General features: G+C 46.0%; 1 protein-coding gene across 1 annotated transcript in view; it reads left to right on the top strand.

Annotated features, from left to right (window-relative positions):
- The first annotated feature begins 1,075 nt into the window (after positions 1–1,075).
- LOC144097579 (uncharacterized) overlaps positions 1,076–21,578 on the top strand; it is a 955,709-nt gene continuing 935,206 nt past the window's right edge. Inside the window, exon 1 of the mRNA XM_077630249.1 lies at positions 1,076–1,182. The gene's annotated coding sequence lies outside the window, so the exon portion shown is untranslated. The remainder of the gene's footprint in view (positions 1,183–21,578) is intronic.

The raw sequence follows: 21,578 nt of genomic DNA, 5'->3' as shown, positions 1-21,578 counted from the left end.
TAGTGACTGTCAGCTATATGCCATGTCATGCCGATTGCTCGTTGATTTCGAAAAACTCGCGTTTTGTTTGTGACCAATCCAATAGTCTTGCGATGTGCTTCGAGTTCCGGTCACTGTTTGCTTCCTTCTTTATCACAACAAGCCCCCTCTATTCCTTTCCCTTGTCTGCTCAATATCTTAACGAGGGCCTCGGTTCTGGAAGTCTTGATGCAATAGCTAGCATAACGGTGTCTCCTACAGCTTCGCCCTCACCGTTCAATCACGTCTCACGTGGCACTCGCGATAATACAGGACGTACAACGTGCGTCCCTACGCACGGGTGTGACGCTCACTCAAGGTTTGGTTGCACTACACTATAAGTGCCCCCGACAGCAGAAGATTGGATAGCCTTCGCATTATGACAGTTGGTGGAGCACCGGACGCGAAATTCGGAGGTCGTATGTTCGGATTCCATCAGCGGCATGTGGCTGTTTTTCTGCTTTGTAATAATTATGTTTAAGCGATAAAATATTTACACCAATATTATCGCATTGATCAACACCACACATGAAAAAAATAGACATCTTCTATACTATTTGGTTTGGGTGACTGTGGGCTTCCTTCATATTCATTCCAACGAACCCATCTTTTCTCTTCCCTTGTCTCCTTTCTCTTAAATTTGCACTCCTTCGTTTTCTTTTTTTCTCTTGGTGTCCCCGGTCGCAGCGCTTTTACAAGTGTTAAAATTATATTTACACGCATCATTTTCATATTTTTCATAATTGTCAACCAAGAAGCTGAAGATTCCGTGTTACTTTCTCTCTCGGGTTGTTATTTGGTAGTCACTCTTATATTTTTCGTTCGGTTCTGCTGTGGAGTGTAGGACAACAGCAGTTTAGCTGTCACCAAATACGATGAGGAAGGGGATGCCTAATGCCATCTTGATCGAGCCAGCTTGTATACTCCCTGGACTTTCTCGTTTGCGTGTAACTGTACCCCAAGTAACCGGGAGTTCACCACCACTCTGTACGACGCGCTGTCACCTTGCCTTGATGTGACTGCTTACGCATCACCTTTATTCTCGGTGCAGAAAAGGCGGTGGTGGAGGCGGCGGAGGAAGCAAGGCCAAGATCCTCGTTCCTGTTGTTGTAGTGCTTGTTGTCTTGTCTGTAATCGGAGCTGTCATCATCACCGGTGGTCAGGGTAAGTAGGTTGCATTGTTTCTACGGATCTCTCCCGTATACTGGTGACAAGCATTACGTACTCGAAAATGGAGCTCGTAATTTTCCTTTAGCCACGCCCTGTCACGTCTCGTCACAGAAATGACTTGTTCCTTCGCAACATGCTTTTTTCATTTTCACAGTGTGTACTGCTCTAGCCAGTTCATTTCATTTACGAGCGAGGTCCCAATTGCTAGTGACAAATAGTGATTAAGGTTTTCAGGATATCAAAAAAGCAATTCATCTCCACTTCTGAAAATTGCACGCCAGCAATCTGAATAGAAAAGTAACTGCATATATTTGCGAGAATCTGTGGCTACTGCAAAAGACAGCAATCGGTGGCCAACATTCCTTTTCGCGGCACAGCCCTGTAACATAGCGGTGTCTCAGGTTTTTGTGCTTACGCTGCCCCTGCATATATCAAACAAATTGTATACATTGGCATTAGGTATTTCTAGATAATTCTCGCAGATAACTGAGTGATCTAAAAAATTGTACACTGTTCAGATAACCTTCCAAAGCGCGCAAGATAATTGGGATCAGCGTGTCTAACCGGAAATTTTTGTGGTTCAGTTCTGATTCAGGTTCCCGCCTTTCCGGTTAAATCGCGGGTTTGGCTCCGGGGCGACATTCCGTGCCGACTCGGGCCGGTTCAGACCGAATCGAGCAACTTGAAACGTGTTCAAGACAAAAATAATCCTGAACAAAGATGAGATAAACAAGTAAAATTTGTTTTATGAGACAAGTTTCAGTTTACCCACCTTATTTTATTGTACGCGGCAAAAAATAGGAATATACAGCAAGACGTCGAAAATAAAGTAAACAAAAAAATGCCAATCGGCTATGTGTATACTAGCATCCATCTGATGAGGTATAGTCGAAAACAAGTCTCTGAACCGCGTGCTGCGTAAACAAAGCCGATAGCTATATTGTTAGCCGTCGGATGAACAGCGCCCTTTCGGTGTTGAAAGAACAAGATTTCGATTTTCATCTCCGCAAGTGTGGTCTCCCGTCGCCGCCTAATATAAGAGCTATCGACCTTGTTGACGGAGCACGCGGTCCAGATACTTTTGTCTCCGACTGTACATAAAGCAAAATTCTTGTTGGTTTTGCGCCTACAAAACCCTACAGCTTCAGCAGATCTGGAGACCACGTGACACGAGAAATAGGTCTCTCCCGAAGCTTGTGTCAGTCGAGATAATTTCCGGTGCGCACAGCATTTACGTTATGGCTTCTACGGTGCCGCACACTATTGAGAGAAGAAGCTATCTCGTTTCGGCAACTATATACAGACAGAAACCCTTCCACCTCCCCAAAATCAACTTGCCAGCCACCCTCATCTCACCCACCCTCTTCTATGAAGCATCCCGTCGAATCGCTACCACATCTACGAGAATATGCGAGCACCTCCTCAACCACCCATCCCCACCCAGCAAGAGCCTCGCGAAAATGCTGGCTCTCCTTAACAACAAAGAGCTTACCAACCAGATTTTGTTTATTTCACCTGTTCGAAATCGCCTTTGTAGTTAGCAATCTGCCCCTATAACTCAGCATCTTCAAAAATTCGCGGCTGCTCTCTAGTACGGCCTAAAATTTATATTTTGGTCGATGCTAGTGACGTCGCCCTTTCGAGAGCGAGAGGTACTGCTCGGGGAACACTTCCGATCTTATCGCGGATGAGAAAATGAACTTCAATGTCTCACAAGGTCAAACTGGACTTGACTTTGTGGTTGTATGGCCCAAGCTATGGTAGTGTGACCATTTTATCATATGACTATAATCACTGCTTACCTGATTTTGACCCTTCCCTTTGACATTTGATTTGAGACAGTGGAGATCACGCTTAACAGAGCTTTCGCTCGTACAACTATATGTGGAAGCCACGATAAACACTAGCCATTATTTATAAAAAGAAGAGCATGATAAACAAGAGCAGGCTTGAATAGGTTGGGAGCACATCGTGTCTGCACTGACATAAATTTGCAACATCCCTGCGGCGTTGTGTTGCGACACTGTTGTAAGTGTTGCATTGTGCGTGGAAGAAGGTACATGCGCGGCATGGAGATTTCGCACCCTTTCTGGGGCGTTATCAAAGAGAGACCTAAGCGCCCTAATAATCTTATACTCACTTGATAGAATGTGATGAATCTGCCGTGCACTTTTTGTCCGCGAACTTGTTTCAGGGTTTTCATTTTTCAATAGCTCATACCACCCTTTCCTGGCGGCTGGCCTAAAAGCGAAGAAGGAATCACCTCTCTTTTCTGAACATAGTCGTGAGAGAATCTTTGGCTGATAGATTCGGTTTGTCACTCTCTCTTTTTCCTTAGAATACCTGTACGGCCTTTCCAGAAGGCCCATAACAAAGGTTCTGATCGGCCATTGCATCCTGCTGCCTTTCCAAGCCTTTCTTTATAACTGTTCACTATAGGGATTCAGAAGCACCTTCAGAGGAGAGTAAACTCGCTAAATCTCTCTAATGAACACCGGAGTCAAATAATAGAATTCTACACGCACCAGAGAGCCCGTAATGAAGCGCGAAAGTCCACAAGCCCTTTCCGACTTCTTAATACTCGCACTCTCAATTTCACGCTCCGGCTTATCTATTGGTTATATTTTTCAAGGCCACACGGCTGCGGTGGCCGCCGCCAGTCAGCCGCGCGCTGAGGCCGCCGAAGGAGGTGAGACCGTAAAGCGAGCAAGTAATGCCGAGTGGACGGGATAGGCGAGATGTTGCTAAAATTTAAATCTTTACTATAAAACACATTAAAAAATTCTTGCTGGAAGATATTTGTGAAGCGGCGTTCTTTAAAATTCCAGGAATACCTGCACCTTTCAGAGCTCATCTGAAGCGTGTTCAGAAAGTGTAAATTTATTTGGCCGAAAAACCCTTTTTTCAGACTAGAAACCCGGACATCAAGTGTTAGGACGTGCCTTCGTGCCAAGGGTACATTTGTGCTGTGGGCAGCAAAAGGCAACGAGAAACTCTTGAACAATGAACTGATTTGCATTATGTCGTCATGCTGTGTTCTTTTGGCCCGCACTTGTGAAGAGTTTTAAAAAGATATTGAGATCAAGCCTTACACTACAAAATTTCCGCCTGTAAGGAAACACTCCGGAACCCTGTGTGTGCTTTTCGTATTAAGTGGACCGTTTGCGCGTGGAGAGGCCGCATGATGAATAAAGACGCAGAACCGCCGCATCCAACGAGGTTCATAGAACTGCATGCTAGGGCATTTGCCACCTCTTGATTAGCTGCCCTTTCGTTGAATTAAAGCCGGTCAAGAAAGGCACGAGCGAGCGCCAGGCAGGTTCCTGGTATATCCCTTGCAGCACCAATAAAAAAGAATCTTCGGAGATAGCCGAGTAGCATAAGGCATCGACCTTTCTGTTGCGCCCCCACTGATTGGGATCCCACTCGGGGTGGTTGGAATATGGAGATTTCTTTGCGTTAGTGCTTTAGTATTATAGCATCACAATTGCCGTGATGTCCATGCGCGTTGTGCGCCTGTGCGTGTGCAGCCTCGACCCTTTATGCATGTTCCGGTCGGCGCACATCCGTGCACCAACCGATAAAAATGCCCAAAGTAGTCGCAGTGACAAGCAGCGATGCTCTAACAAGTTACAAATTTTCGATCCGACGCCGTGCTCAGGCGCTTGCACGTGAACCAGCCTTCACACACGAAGAATCAAAAGTGCCATAGCGAGAGACAGACATAAGTGAACCATTTTCAAGATTCAGCATTTCGAGAACAGCGTGACCAAGACGCCTGCTAGCGATTAGCATCTATTTTTTTTTCATCTGCAGAACACTTTGAGCGCACCGGCATAAAAAAAAAACTTTTCATCGCAGTTGAATCTCAGTGCAGTACCATCTTGACGTTAGAAATCATTGTTCAGTTTTTTCTTTACTGGGGTTTAACGTCCAAAAGCGACTCGGGCTGTGCAGAACGCCGTAGTGAAGGGCTCCGGAAATTTCGACCACATGGGTTTGGTTATCCTTGGTTTATGGGAGTTTAACGTCTCAAAGTGACTGAGGCCTTGGGGGACGCCGTATAGAAGGTCTCCGCAAATTTGACCCCCTGGGGTTCTTTAACATGCACTCACATCGCACAATACACGGGCCTCTAGAATTTCGTCTTCATAGAAATTCCGCCGCCGTGACCGGGATCAAATCCACGCCTTTGGGGTCAGCAGCCATACGCCAAATCATTGTTCTTAGGGTTTACTGTGGTTTAACTTTCCAAGCGACTCAGGCTAGGGACTCCGCAATTAAGCGCTTCGGAAATTTCGACCACCTGGGGTGCTTTAACATACACTCAGATCGCACAGCACAAAGGCGTCTAGCAATTTTCCTCCATCTAAATGCGACCGCCGCGGCTGCGACCTGACCCGCGTCTTTCGGGGCAGCAACCGAGTACCATAACCACTGAGCCACCACGGCGGCACTGGGCGTAATTATGTTCACCTGCCAATAACCGCATGCAGTTCCGCATTGTCCCTTTGTGTAATCGACATTGAACTTTCTTATCTCTTGAGCATTAGTACCGCTACCACAAGCCACCGTTTCCTTACTTATTAATGCGATAGCATTATATGGCTATGTCCTATCGGAAAAACGTCATCCAAAATATCCCAGCAAAATTTGTCGGCATGAAAACTACGCCCCATATGGATGTAGATAAAAAGCTTTTTGGTGTTGGGCAAAACATTCATGAGCATGAAATATGCATTGGTGATATTGACCCATTTTAATTACTTAATTAGATTTATTTATTGATTTAAATGTTTCAGTTCGAAGCATGCTTTTTCGTGAAAGTGTTGGTGAAAAAATACTTTGTGTGTGAAAATATGCTGCGGTTAAAATGAGAGCAAAAATTGTAATCAAATAAATAATAATGCTTTAATTAATTCGTAGAACTGATTCAATGGAATTGTCAAGGTCATCGTCAGACTTGTTGCAGAGTATCAGAGGTGACAAAAAGAAAAATTGTAGTTAAAACAATTATGAATTAATGAATGTCACTGATTTAAGACAACTGACAAGTCACGTGCTAACTTCCGACGGCGGTTTGGGCCGATGGCATATGCATCTTAAGTTGTATGCTTTAAAGAGCGGTTGACGTGTCCACCGAGATGTTGAGATCTGAGAGCTACTGCATTCTTTCCTCCCCTCGAAGACATTTCCTTTCCCCAAAACACATGCTTTCGCATTCCTCCACGTAGGCACACTTAAGGGCCCTCTAAATTTTTCCCGTTGCGTGGAAGAAAGAATATTCGCATTCAAAAAACTACCGCAATTTATACATTCTATATTTTCTAAAAATACTACAGTAATATCTGGATTTAACGTGTCGAAGCGACCCGTGGCTATCGGGGACGCTTTAGTGGACGGCTCCATATTAACGAAGACCATAAGGGGTTCTTAAACGTGCTCCCGCCGCACATCACAAGTGCCTTTTTGCATTTCGCCGCCATCAAAACGGGACTCTGCGGCTGGGACTGAACCCGCGACCTTGGGATCAGCAGCCCTTCGGCACGGTCACTGAAGCATCGTGAAAGGTCTTATTTAGTATTTGCTGTCTTACTCAACAAATACTGCCCAAAAGTAAATGAACTGCACAAAGTGATTGGGTCGTTGCGCCTATGTTCTACATATTTATCCTACAGGACACAAAGGGAAGCTGTTCTCACTGGGTGCTTTAAGAGTTGCAGCAGTGCTACTAATTTGATCAAAATCATAGGCACAAATTTGAAAGGGGGAAACTAATAAAGACAAGATTTCACATCACTATGGCACACAATGCAGTGGAATTGCCGAAAGCACGTTACAGAAGCGTAATTAATTGGGGTTCTTTCCAGACACAAGAATTCGCTCGATTTTGTTGTCAAATAGAGTGGGTGCCATTTTTCTCCTGCCCAGTGCAGACAGCTTTCGGTGGCTAGCACTCTACTTGCTAGCACATCTCATTTTCTCTGAAGAAAAAGGTATTCCGGCCTGCCAAAACAGTGGGGCTGAACCGATTCCCGAACGGGTTCGGAACGATTCCTTTCAGACGTTTCGGTTCGTGTTCAGTTCCAAGGTCGCGATAAAATATGGGTTTGGTACCGGTTCTACACCTTGATTAAGACACTTTTTTCCTGGCATGGTGATTTAGGCTCGACATCAAACACTAGAAAATGTACACTTCTCAAGTTCTGCAGGAACAGCAATAACACTTTTAATGCACAAAGTAACCATGCTCCCTTGCCAAAGCGCAAGGTTTTAAATTATTAATCGTTCATTGATGTGCTGACTTCGGGGTCAAGCATTCAAGCCACGTCGTGCAGAAAGCAACATCTTAAACACCTCCACTTCAGTACATGATGTGCAACGCAATTTTTGTTCTTTTACCGCAAAACGCCTTCACTTTATTTCTTAATTATACATGCTTGCTTACTCGATCACTTAGCTAATTAAAATTACTTAAATTTCTGTAAAGGGTTAGCGTACATAATACAGAAAAAAAATTCGCAGAAACACTTAAGTCTCGTTATGTGTAGAAATTGAAAATCATTACTGTCCATTGGGGCATTGTGCATGCATATTATTTGTGCATGTATTAAAGTTATTTTCTACGAGTTGCAATCGCATACTGGTTGCGACCGAGATCACAAAAGTTCGGACAATCTCGTTGCACGGCGATGAGGTTGGCTAAGTCAACATGCAGTGCACTCAAGACGAGACATTTGGGTGCGGATTGTTCACTCCAGGCGATGAGTTCGATGTCAAAAGAAAAATCAGCCCCCCTCCACCCCCCCCCCCCCACACACACACACGAACGCACACACATGAAGACGAACGGTTTTAAGACAAACGGTTTTAGCACGGTTTTGATACGGCAGTCTGTGATGGCGTAGAATTTAAGGTACTGATGTCACTATTTCGAATTCCTTTCGCAAGCTAGCCTCCACTTTGACTAGCGCATGTAAGCTAAAACCAACGAGAAATTGTGTGACACCACCTGGAAACTGTACGACAAACGGTTGGGTCACAGTGGTGGCACAAATGTCGGGAAAACTGGCGCCACATCAAGGTCTGCAAATGGTGAGTATATATAGATGAACGAAATATGTATTATTGTCTTAGCTGATTGTGCTCGGCCTCCTGTGCGCGGCATACGGCCGCCTGATGACGTCAATCAATCTCTTGCCATCGCTGCGATTTTCTGTACCATGTGCGAGTACGCATATACACATACGCACGCAACGCCATTTCTTGCAATTGGACTGATAATACTTTCGAAGCATTAAAAATAACGGGAATCAATCTTCGGGTCGTAGTACACAAAAAACGGTTTTTCATTGAGAAAGGGCTCTTCTTATCGCAGCGAGTTCTCGTGGAATGTTTTCTTGTTAGCAGGGAAGCCCGTATTCGTTATATTTGCAGCTGACGGCCGGAGCGAAGAGTGAAGCGTGATAGGCGGCGCAAATGTGAGGTGTCTGTCGTAGCTCAGCATAAAACAACGTGTGAAACAAGCAGGCACCGTACTGAAGCGTTCGGGAAATTTCTACCATCTACGGTTCGTTAACATGCGCTAACATCCCACAGTACAGGCTCTACAATTTCGCTTCCATCGAAATGCGATCGCCACGGCCGGGATCGAATCCGAGTCTTTCAGGTCAGTAGCCGAGTGCCGTAGGCACTGAGCCACCGCGGCGGCTTTTAATGCAGTATGTGCATATTTCTTTAAATTTATTCAGTAGTACAGAGACCTAATTTCCTTGAAAATCCCTCCGGTATAGGTGAAGATAATCAAGTGCCTTTTCATCACTGGCACGCGACAAGCTTTTACAGGAATAGGCATTGCTGGTAAGAGTTCTTTGGCTTTCTTTAACGCTGCATGAAAAACGGTCCATACTCTGATTGCAGAGGCCGTTTTCTTTTTCTAAATTCAATAGTGCAAAACTTGCACAGGCCCAAGAAGGGTGGGCCAAAAGATTAACAAAGCATTACAAGGAAAGTTAATAAAATATCGAACTATCAATGCGCAGTGAGAGGCAATGAATCCTTCAAGTCTGCTGCAGTGCCAGGAAAAAATGAAATTTTGAGCACATGTTTCGCGCAAAATAAGGCATCACCAAATTTGGATGTTGCTGGTGCGTGGGACATGACGTTAAACGAGATAGGGTAACCGCATAATTGCTAGAAATAATAATAATAATAATAATAGGTTTTTGGGGAAAGGAAATGGCGCAGTATCTGTCTCATATATCGTTGGACACCTGAACCGCGCCGTAAGGGAAGAGATAAAGGAGGGAGTGAAAGAAGAAAGGAAGAATAGGTACCGTAGTGGAGGGCTCCGGAATAATTTCGACCACCTGGGGATCTTTAACGTGCACTGACATCGCACAGCACACGGGCGCCTTAGCGTTTTTATGGAAGAAAACTGCAGAAGTAAATTTTTCCTACGTTGTTCGAGACATTGAATGCCATTAGCCTGCATTGTTTCAGAGGGTGAGTTATAGAGTGAAAATTGTGTGTAAATAGACCTTACAGCTTTCCTGTGCACATTTTCGAGGCGGGGCAACATTGCGCTTAGTAAACGAATCCCAAACAAAGCATGCGTATTCGTGTTTCGGTCCAATTAGTGCATTTTAAGCAAGTAATGTTACGCTAGGAGGTAAATTTTTAAGCTTGAGTCTTAAAAATATTGTCTATAGAAAGCAGATGAGCAGATATTATCTATGAGTCAATTCTCAGATCAAGTATTAGAAAGTGCGCCACCTAAGTGGCGCATTTCCTTTCTAAGGGGCGATATTAAATCTCTACCTGTAATTGGAATGAACGTGCGTAAAGGAAAGCGATGTTTTTTGGTATAAAGACTGTGTCACGGATCTCCCCGAATCACACTCGAACCGAAAGAATGAACTAGGCGACAGGTCTACCCACACAGACGCACATTTACACATGAACACATGAACCTACGTGAACACACACTACAACACAAAACACAAAGAATGAAATTACGCACGACCCGGGATCACTGCTACCAGCGTTTACTACTAGCGTTCCTCTGTTAGTGGTCGGCGTTCGTGCTCACGGTTGGTTCGGTGAGGCTGCGGCGTTGTATGGATCTGGTAGCCGGCGTCGAGGCGGCTTTCGACGTGCTTGGGCTGGCGTCGCTGGCTGCGTCGTATAACCTCCCGGTCCAAGCGCCCGTGGAGGTGATACCGATGCTGTTGGCGTTGGGGGCACCACCCGGATGGGTGGCAACAGCGCTGAAGACACCCCTGGCCGTAGAGGTGGTAGCGTCCTCCGTTGACTCCCCGGAACGGGCTCAGGCACGACAGGAAGTCCACGATGCGCAGCCGTAGAACGTGAGCTCACCGGAGCAGTAGCCGGCGTCGCTCTCTTCCAGCCGAAACGTCCCTGACCCGCCGGAGCCTCCGCTTCTCTGTCCCCCCCCCCCCCCGCCGTGCCTTGCTCTCCCTCGCCGTTTTATAGCCTTGGCGTTAGTCCACGTAAGCCTTGTCATCGTCTTCTCCTTCTCTTCTCCACCATTCATCTCTTTCCACCTCACCGAATGCTTCTTCTTTATTCATCGGTTAATCCACGTCGTCTTCTTCACAGCTCATTCCTTCATAATTTTATTTTAGACTCCTTATTATATGTGACACTGTGTAATCTGCATGAAGTTTCATAAGCCACGTTTTGCTTCTTTGATAAAATGTTTGGAAGAGCCGAGTTATGTTGGGTTTGATTGTTCGTTTATGTGATTTCCTGAAACAGCATACAATAATCCACAAATTACTTATTTGCCCACTGGGACTAACTACAGTGAAAATATCGTTGACATACAGTACAAACAGTAATGGCTCCAGCACACTCCCTTAGAGAACCCGGGAACCGACCGGAAGGCAGCATTATTGTTGCTCATTTACTGCTACAAAGTCATATTGATTGGCTCGTTCGGTTATCCTTTTTCTTGCTGGCATCACAGAGTAGTCCTTTTAGAACCTCGCTCCGCTTGGTCGTGGTCAGCTGGGCGGCTTGCCGCTTGAAGAAAACACAGCTCTTTTTAGGAAGCCACCAAAATGAGCCGTGCGGTGGTGTGAGAGAATGCAATGTCTCCTAGAAGTGGCTAGATGTGCTTGAGAGCGGACCAAAGTACGGCATTCGACCGGTGGTGCCTGCCCATTAACTGCTGGCCACAAACATGAAGATTGAGGAAAAGTGACAGGAGAAAACCATGTTTGTTGGAAGGATTGGGCGGATCTCAAAAGATCTGCTACGGCGGCTGTGACCAGTCGACTGGAGCGTGATGTCCGCTATGTTACGTCTTATTTTAAAAAGACTGAGCTGTGTCTCCTTCAGTCAGACAAATATGGTAGGTTTGTGGTTATGAAAAATGGCCTTTACAATGAAAGAGCGTTAAAAGCGGTTGGCAAGAACTTTATTGGCATTAAAAAGGCGGCTGTGAGAGTAAAAACAATGTTTATTAACTTTTCTAGGGCCTTGCTACTGCCAAAAGTGGCTAGTGGTATAGGAAAAAGTAAACGGAACTCTCTTTCAGTATTCTGCACTACTAAAACCCACAGACCTGACATACCGTTCAGGACTATAGTATGCGAAAATGGTTCGTGGCAGCATAATGTCGGACGTCTTTTGCAAAGGAAGCTTAACTTTCTTAAACTGGGCGACCCGTTTCATCAAGGAACTCACTAGAGGTTCTTCATTGTTTTAAGGCAAATCTATAAATTAGGTCCGCATTTTCGGTAGACATAGAGGATTTCTTTTATACTGTCCCGCATGCTGAGCTTCATGCATCTGTATTGCCGTGTGTTAACAGTACAGGTGAAATGGCCATTCGTGATGCCGCGGGTATGACTTCGGAAAAATGCTTGGATTTAATGAAGCAATATCTTTAGGGCACTTTAGTCGTTTTTAATCAGCAACCTTATTTACTGAGAAAAGTGTATGTATTGGTTCCTGTCTCGCCCATATTTTGTGACATTCTTAGGTGTTTTAGACAAGGAGATTGCACAGTTGTTTTTAGGAGGAACTTTTTTTTTTAATCTTCAGATACTTTGACGATTTTCTTATCCTTTTGTTTATTGCTCTTGACAATTCTTTTAAAGGTAATATGTCGAAGATTTTAAGCGTTCTTAACGTAAACGGTCTCACGGCCTAATCTTTACGCATGAACTCTCAAATGACAGAAGACAGCAATTTTTAAACCCAAGCTTACCGTTCCGGGAGGACCGTTTATGGCGGGGTTAATTTCCCCGTGTTAGCAAATAACTGCTACCCTTCAATACAGTTAATTCAAAAATTATGATGTGCACCATCGCCTCTTCATGCATTAAGTCCTCGCTTTGCAAGTCCTGTCCGCACCAAATTCACGGTAGCCTAGCAAATCAGGTTGCCGCCTTTTGCGTCCTGGGTTCCCCTGATTGGTATTGACTGCCGTCGCTGAGAACCTTCTCCAAAAAACAAAGCGGTTTACCAGTCCAAAGAATCCTGAAGAAAGAGGGCCCTGCGGTAAACCGAAAAATACAAAGTTCACTATAATAAGCTCGTCATCGTTACCACCGCGTACACTCTTGACCACGTTTCAAAGTCGTTCCTCGCACTCCATAGCTACTCCATGGCCTTACTGAAAGGTCAAAGCTCCTTCTTTTGACCTTCTTTACACTAACATCCGCAGCCTTCCACCTAAGCTTGGCACCCTCGACATTCTCGTACGCACGACGGAGAGCAACCTAATTGTATTAATGGAAACGTGGCTAAATTCGTCCATAGGACACAAAGAGATACATTCTGTGTTTCCAGATTTCAATTTCGTTCGACATCACAGGATATATAGGCGAGGAGGGGCGTAATATTAGGTGCTCGTCATTCATATAGCTGTTCCGAGATTGAAGCACTCCGCTTGAAAGCTACGTCACATCAGCACATTACCATTCTTTTTTATGGTTACTTTAATTTTCCTGATAGTACCTCTTGTGACCTCCCTGACATTGCATTCAAAGATGTCATGTCAGGGATATGTAATAGCAGAGAAAAACGCGTGCCTAACCTATGGCTTGTCTCAGCTCGTATCTAACCCAACCAGACAAACTGATCGTTCTTCTAATATTCTTGATCTCGTTTTCTCTTCCCGCCCAGATATCGTTTAACCGCCACTTAACTTATCTTGGATTAGTGACCACTCCGTAACACTAAAGACATTTTCCTACCACCTGCCAGGCCTGAAAAAGCAATGAAAGACGCTCCCCTTCTACGACAAAGGGAACTACACAGCCATGGACACAGAACGGTCCGATTTTTGGGCGTGGCTGGTCCTTGACTTCTCACTCTTCTAAAGAAATTAACTGGTCTCTCTTCAGACACAAAATTCCCCAACTGAATGATAAGCACATCGCTGCTATCATCATCACTGAAAAATCATCGTTACTGTTGTTTAATAACGAACTAAAGCATCTGAACAACAAAATAAAAATACTTTTTCGAAGCACCAAGCCCTGGCGCCTGGAAAAGGTATGAGTACGCAGTAAAGATATTCCAATCTTTAGCAAGCCAAACCAAATGTTCTTTTTTGCTCAGTATTACCGTCTGTGCTACTCACCAACCCTAACAAGTTTTGGAAAACTATTAACCCTGCACGCCGCAAACCTATAATATTGTTCAACGATGACAACATTCTGAAACTGGAACATAAAGTCTGTAGCATTCTTAACTTCTTTTTTGCTCAGTGTTTCTAAAGAACCGGACGGCAGATTACCATATTTTCCTGTATTTGAACATCCTGCTATGCCAGACATTTTGTTAGATCCCAGTGGAATTAAGAAGCTAATCGAATCATTGAAAGTATCATCATCATCTGGTATTCATGGCTTAAAATCGAACGCCCTAAAGAATATTAAAAAAATTGTTATTTTGATATTATTCCACCTTTTTAAATCATTTTTTCATACGGTGTGCTCCCGCAAGGCTGGAAAATAGGCTGGATCATCCAAAGGTTCCTCTTTTTCACGTAAAATTTACCGCCTTGTTTTCCTCAAAAGCATCTCTTCAAAATTAATGGCACATGATATTTAATCACATTGTTCCCGTGATTCCAAACTAGCCCTTTTTATCAAAGACCTTAGTTCGCATCTTGACTTAAATATACCCGTTGACACGCTCTTCCTTGACTTTGAAAAACCCTTCGATAAAGTACCGCACAAAAGATTACTACTAAAACATTCGCGTCTAAAGCATTTATTGATGAAATGGCTTCAAAATTTTTCGACTTACAGAGTAATTCGTCCACGCTAACAAATCTTCGTCCCCTCGTTTTCCACTTGCTTCTGGTGTTCCTCAAGGCACAGTGCTTGGACCCTTGCTTTTTCTTATTTACATTAACGACCTTCCTCCCAACGTGACCTCTAACATCTGACTTTTTGCCGATGATTGCATAATTTACCGCCCGATTTCCGCGACCACTCACGCCGACACCCTTCAACAAGATCAGACTCCAAGGAAAACTTGGTGCAAGCTTTGGTTAATGTCCCTTAATATTCTAAAACATGTTTCATGTCTTTTCATCGCAGGTGATTCCACATTCCATCTAAACATGTTATTTTTGGTTCTGAAGTGTGTTCCGTTCTTACCTCAAAGTGTTTTGGCATTACTTTGACGCATACCTGAACAATGCATTCACATATAACAAACATCACTAATGATGCTAACCGCTCCCTTGGCTTTCTACCTCGCAATCTCCGTTTTGCAACCTCTTCTATCAAATTGTTAGCTTACCAAATTTTGTGTCCGACCTAAACTAGGATTCCCTTCAGCCGTATGGGACCCTCATCAGTCAGACCTCTCAATAACACTTGAAAATATACAAAATCGCGCTCTCCGCTTCATTTACTGTGATTACTTATATTATACTAGTGTGTCTCCTCTGAAATACAGAGCCTCATTATCTTATTTTGAAATGAGAAGAAAAATATCTTGATTATGCCTGTTCTATAAATTTTAAAATTCATCTTTAGCAGCATCAATCATACCAGCAGCACATCGTCTCTCCAGCATCATTCACCGCAGCAAGACCGTGCACCCACCCCCTGCAAGAACTACATCTTATTTCCAATCTTTTTCGTCAAATCTCTGTACTGGAACAATCTGCCGCAAGAAACCATAGCTCGTACCAACTCCATGAAATGAAAAAAAGATCGAGGCCATCGTCTAGTAGTCTTTCATTCCCATCCCTCATGTAATGCCCCATATCCTGGTCTTTGAGGTAATAAATAAATAAATGAATAAATTAATAAATGAATGTAAAACCTGAAGTTGCCGTAAGTGCACAGAGTGTCCCATAATCTGAAGAAAGTGCCTGACATACATAGGATACCGCTGGCTTTTCCAGGCCCGAACAAAATACCCCGGATTTGTGACACTGTGCGCCCTGGGTGCACGATAAAACATCGGCTTACCTTCACCCGCTGTATGGAAGGAGTGGTGTATGAGATACTCCTGACCTTTTGTATGTCCTATATAGGGAAAACGAGGAAGTGCCTCAAGAAACACCTTGGGGATAAATATTCCCAGATAAATATCCCAAGCAGCACGCCGATAATGGCCCGGAACTGGTCGAATACCGGAGAAAATTGGCTCCAATAAAGGCCTATAATGGCATCTGACTGGGGCGCTACACGATTAAGTGTTCGAGCCAGTGCACCCCATTGGCTTTCCAATCAGAAGCCATTAATGGCATACAAGGTTATTTATTGGCTGGCCTGAATGACATTCCTTGGCTATTCAATAATAGCCATCCAAGATTCCTCATTGGCGTATCTATCATAAGCAGCCGGCCATACTCAGCGGCTATCCAATATTTCCCATCCAAGCATATCCACTGGTTGTTTATCATAGGCATCCAGGGACACTTTCTGGCTACCCACTATTGCCTACTCAAGCTTATACATTGGCTGTTCGCAAAACGCATCCCGCCACTCACTGGCTACCGCACATTTTCCACCTAAGTGCACCCGCTGGTTGTTCACCGCATGCATCTAGGGACACTCTCTAGCAGTCTTATTAGTCATTCCTCAACCTTGCTTACTATGCATTTTTTGCTTCGCACTGCCAAATCCATCGACGAGTATTCTATTTTGGCAACCGTTGTCTATGCCATTAGTTTTTTAAATGTCTCATTCTATTGTTACATGCATTGGAAAGAAGCAAACCAGCGATGATGCTTAATTTTTGAACATTTTAATAAAACATAACAAAGAGCCACAGGTCTACTCGGGCAGTGGAGGCTGCACGGAGGCAATTAGTCCTGTAGGGTCTCATCAGGGCTGGACCGCCTCGCCACAGGCTCAGCTGCTGGAGCAGGCCCTGGGTTCAAGGAAGCGGCTACATTAAGGGCAGGACCAAGTGCCATCCCAGTCAGCTAGTACCTCAGCCATGCGCTTTTTGCGGCCGCCTACCTTGGTGCAAGCTGTGGACAGCCACCTGCGAATGTATGCCGGGACAACTTGCACAGCTGCCTTCTCCTTTTCGGTGATGGCATCTGCACATACAAACAGCAAAAGAAAACGTTATTCGGCAATATGCATTTTGGACAATAGTAGCTGGGATAGCTCGTACATGCAGTAAGGAAATAAAAATATCACCTGTAGCCCCTCCGCAGAGCCTTGTCAACATAAAGGCTCTCTTGCTGAACTTTAGCTGGTCGGGAAGGCCCATAATATGCCTTCGCAACACTGGCCGCAAACTCAAGCAGCTTGCGGGCCCCTAGCTGGACGAGCTACCGGCGCTGCAAACAAGAAGCAAATAATTGTGAATGACAATTTGAAATCACAAAAATAGAAAGTATTCTGCGAAAAAATAAACTCTTCGGCTAGTGGGTCATGTATTTTGACTCTTACAGTGCAAAAAGGAAAAGGAACAAGCTTGAACAAGCACTGCGATCCTTGTCCTTTTTAGCGAAAACATATCTGCGTGTCTCGAACCCGTTTTAGCGAGCAGCCGCTTTCTACCACGACCCAAGGATCGCGTCCCCACCGAGAAGCACCCAGATGTAATTTACAAATTGTCATTCTCTATGTGCCCGGCCTCATTCAGCGGCTAGACAAAAAGCCTCGATCAGAGAATCAGGCAGCACAAGGATGACGTCCGCTCAATGATTTCGGAAGACAACACCATCGCCGAGCGCTGTGAACACATCAACAACAAAATGGCCTGAGGAGATGAGAGTCTTAATTTGCCGTGAAGCTTAATCCGGTCAAGCGGAGGCTGGCAAAGGAGATTTTGTATAAAGAAGAGGTGAGTGACGTGACCGATCCGCCAAACTCCGCCCCTGCTCTTGGAGTCACGTTCACATGGGTTGCAGGGAGCAGCCGAGAGAGACCAGAGAAGCGGCCGGGCTATGGAGGCAGTGGGAAGGGTCGAAAAAGAAGGGGCCTAAACGATACCCCCTTGAAGGGTTGTGTCCGCGTGCCGGCACTGGAGGGGAAAAAAGACTCAGGGGGAAAGAGAATAGATGCGCGAAAGGAAGGGAGATAAGAGAAGAAAAAGAAAACGCAGAGATGGAACAGACAAAAAAAAAAACAAAGACGGCAGCGGGCTATAACCCACGCATGCCAATTCTACTTCCACTGTACGACCATTGCGGGGCGACACTCTACGCGTTGCCCCTTGTCTCGGTGCGCAAACTGTGCTGGAGAAAACTGGAGCTCCACCACCGCAAGTTCCTGCGCGTGTGCCTCGGCGTTCCGAAAAATTCTCAGCGCGCCAGAAAAATGCCCAGCCCCAGCCCGCCCTGGCCTGCTGCCTCAGCCAGAGCTAGTCGGCATCGCGGGAAAGCGGAGCACGCCCCTCTGCGCTATGCAGCAGCTGACCAGAGCCGTCATACACGAGGAGCCTCAGGACCATCTGCTCGTGTACACCGACGGCTCAGTGGTCCGCGACAGCCGCTCCCTCGCAGCGGCGGCTACCATCCCCACCATGCGTCTGCACAGCCAGACACACGCCACCTTCCTGGGCTCCTCCACTACGGCGGAGCTGTTGAGGATTTAGCTGGGATTTTACCTGCTGCTCTCCATTGTCCCTCCGCCATCCAGGAGTGCTCCGCTATTTTACTCCCGCACCGCCCTCACCCGCCTGCAGTGCAACAGTCGTAGTACCCCACTAGTGGGCGGCATTCGCGCAAGCATCGAGTGCCTAGCGCACAAATAATGCGTTGTGCGTGGACAGTAGGTGCCCGGCAACTGTGGCATCGCTGGCAACGAGGAGGCCAACGAACTTCGCGACCGCCGCACAGCAGCTACCTCCGAGTGATCTCCCCCTTGCGCTGGAGGACATTTGTGCGGTTATCCACGACCATGTCCGAAAGCAGCACCCCGACCCACGCATCGCAGGAGGTGAGCACATCGCCAGCATCAACGGCTGCCGCGCTCTTTCGCGTTCGCAACGCGCAATGACCCTCCGCGCGCGCATCGGCTGCGTGTGGCCTGGGGAACGACGGGTGCGTCACGGACTCGCGACGAGTGGTGTGTGTGATGGATGCGGTGCAGTGGAGACACTGGAGCACCTGCTCCTTCGCAGTGCCGCGTTCGCTGACACTCGTCGCTATATGCTCGCGGCCTATAGGACGCTGGGCATACTCCCAGACTCGCTCAAGACACTATTGTGGCCGCAGGGCAGTGCGCACACCCGTGAGCGAACCATGGTGAGCCTATGTGCATTTCTCGAACAGACGGGCTTGACGTCCCGTCTGTTTTGCGCCAGGTAGTGACGCGCAGGGATCTAACGCTCCGTGTGAACTACTTTGGACGAATAACAGCTGGGCGCCCCACCCCAGCGTTTGTGTGAAAAGTGTTGTGCGTGTGTTTTTATTTTTTATTTCTTAACTGCACATACGCACATCCTGGACAATTTTATTGTTACCCTTTGTAAATAGTGTATATATGACCACTCCCTGTGTCCTTTCTCGTTGCCCTCTCAACACTTTCATTTCACTTCTTCAAACTGCCTGTTATGCTTTATTTCCGGTGCCCCAGCTCAGTTGCCGCCGCCACAGCGATGGCAGATGCCGGGGTTAGCAAAAATATTTTAACTTCTATTTTAATATTACATTTATTAAACAGTTACTACTACTACTACGACTATTGCACAAAAGCTCTGCTCAAGACAAACTCTGCTGCGCCGATGCCACCTCGACAGAACTTCGCCGAAGACATACAGCTAAAAAATTATAAGCAACGTTCGCCGGTGCGCAATGAACCATAGGTTGCTGCCATTAAACAAAATCATGCGCAAAGTCAGCGATAGAATATAGGGATGAAGAATTCACCTATAATGAGTGTTTCACCTGATTTTCTGCAATTTCTTTAAAACAAGCTTTTGGAGTTAGAAGACTGCATTTTCGGCGTAACATTGACAGTGGTGTAGTGCTTTTATTACAATTAAAATGAGCTAATTGGCATGCCGCTTAACTGATAGTAAGTAGTTAAGTTTTTAGCTATTGCTGATAAGCTTTGTAATTACTGGATGGCGTGTAGCCCACGGTAAGTAAAATCCATATAATATAATAATAATAATAATAATTGGTTTTTGGTGAAAGGAATTGGCGCAGTATCTGTCTCATATATCGTTGGACACCTCAACAGCGCCGTAAGGGAAGGGATAAAGGAGGGAGTGAAAGAAGAAAGGAAGAGAAGGGTGCTGTAGTGGAGGGCTCCGGAAACATTTCGACCACCTGTGGATCGTTAACGCGCACTGACATCTCACAGCACACGGGCGCCTTGGCGTTCTGCCTCCATAAAAACGCAGCCGCCGCGGTCGGGTTCGATCCGGGGAACAATAGATCAGTAGCCGAGCGCCCTAACCACTGAGCCACCGCGGCGGGTAACCTCCGTATCAGATTTTGAATTTCGAAACCGCAGTTACCCTGGGCGCTCTGGCCCAACAAATTTCGAGAACATCGCGCTAAATTACAGACGCTTCCGAGAACCCTCCAGACAAATGAACTTCTCCAGCCAAAATAGGAAACAGCAGCCAAAATTTGTCGGGGCCACTGCGCCGAGGGTAACCACAATTTCAAAACCATAAGAACTGATTCGAATATTATTTACGGTGGGTTAGCGCCTCTGAATAATTAAGGAGCCTAACAGTAACCGGTAAAAATTAATTATTCAAGATTTGTTAACCAGCCTGCTAGTTATCACTTCATAGCTGTGTTGTGATGTGCTACATAATTGACAATGCCATGGCGGAAAAAGCGCTCTTGTGGCTCAAGAAGACTAATTTAGAAATTGCTGAAAGTATTATGTGAGCTAACTCATAACGGCGTGTATTCTGGAGATTGCGGGTCGCGAGTTTATGTACGTGCGAAGCAATACCTACAACAATTAGTATAAATATACAAGAAATGTACTCACGTATCAACCAGGTGGCTGCACACGGTTTGCGATACATTTTCAAAGATATCATGTGTGGAAGGGAAGAAACGGGTCCGAAGGGCTGTGTGCTCCGGCAGTCAACCGGAGTAGAGGCTGCAGTGGGAGCGCGGCAAGCTGTGAGAAACGGGCAGGGGGTGGACAGAACACAGGAGCCTCAAAAGGCTCGCAAGGTCAAGAAAAAAAATTTCGTTCCTTGCTACGATGGGGTAAAGGGGGGATGCGGCGCGGGCATTAACTTCTCTATGACGAGGAGCAGCGTTGGAAGGGGGGGATTGAAAGGATAGTAACGTGAAGGGCCCTTCGTGCGCCAAGAAGGAGCGGAGAAAGGCAAGAGGTAAAGACGCCCGCGTTTCCGTGCGGGGTGTCACAGAAGGAAGGTTGCAATGCAAGAATGCAAGTTAGGGAGGTCGTCGAAAAAAAAAACGGGCTGCACGCTGTGGCAGCCGAAGATGGTCCATTGAAAGTTCGCGGAAACAGTGGCTCAGCTGGGCTATGTCAGGATATATGTAGCGAAAGCAAGTGTGAAACACCCCGGTTGGTCTTGTCCACACATTCCACAACGTATGAAGCACAGGCATAAACGTCCAGTAAGACCTGCAGGTCCATGTTTGATTTCAGTACCGAGGCTATCCAAGTATTGAAGGGGTCGCGTCACTCTTACGCCTATTCTCCAGGCTAACGGCACGTTGTTCTTCGGTTTCTAGAGCCGCCGCTGAAGTCTCTTGGTCGCATGCCATCGTTCATCACGGGCCGTCCTCAGTGAAGCAGGGCTCAGGTTCCTCCTCCAGCTGCTGTCGCTGTGGCTAGCGGTCGAGACACCGGACGTTAAACGTGCCTGCCTCGCGGCGGCATATTCACGGCGGCGTTTAGCCAGTCGTTCGGCGCGCTGTTTGTTTCCTGGGCGATTCGTTTCCTCTTCATCTCGTTCCGCGCTCGATTCCAGGC

This window comes from Amblyomma americanum, chromosome 7 (genome assembly GCF_052857255.1).
Source record: "Amblyomma americanum isolate KBUSLIRL-KWMA chromosome 7, ASM5285725v1, whole genome shotgun sequence".
In the NCBI taxonomy this organism is placed as follows: domain Eukaryota; kingdom Metazoa; phylum Arthropoda; class Arachnida; order Ixodida; family Ixodidae; genus Amblyomma; species Amblyomma americanum.
Note: the sequence above shows the minus strand (reverse complement) of the source record. Positions and strands in the feature narration are given on the sequence as shown.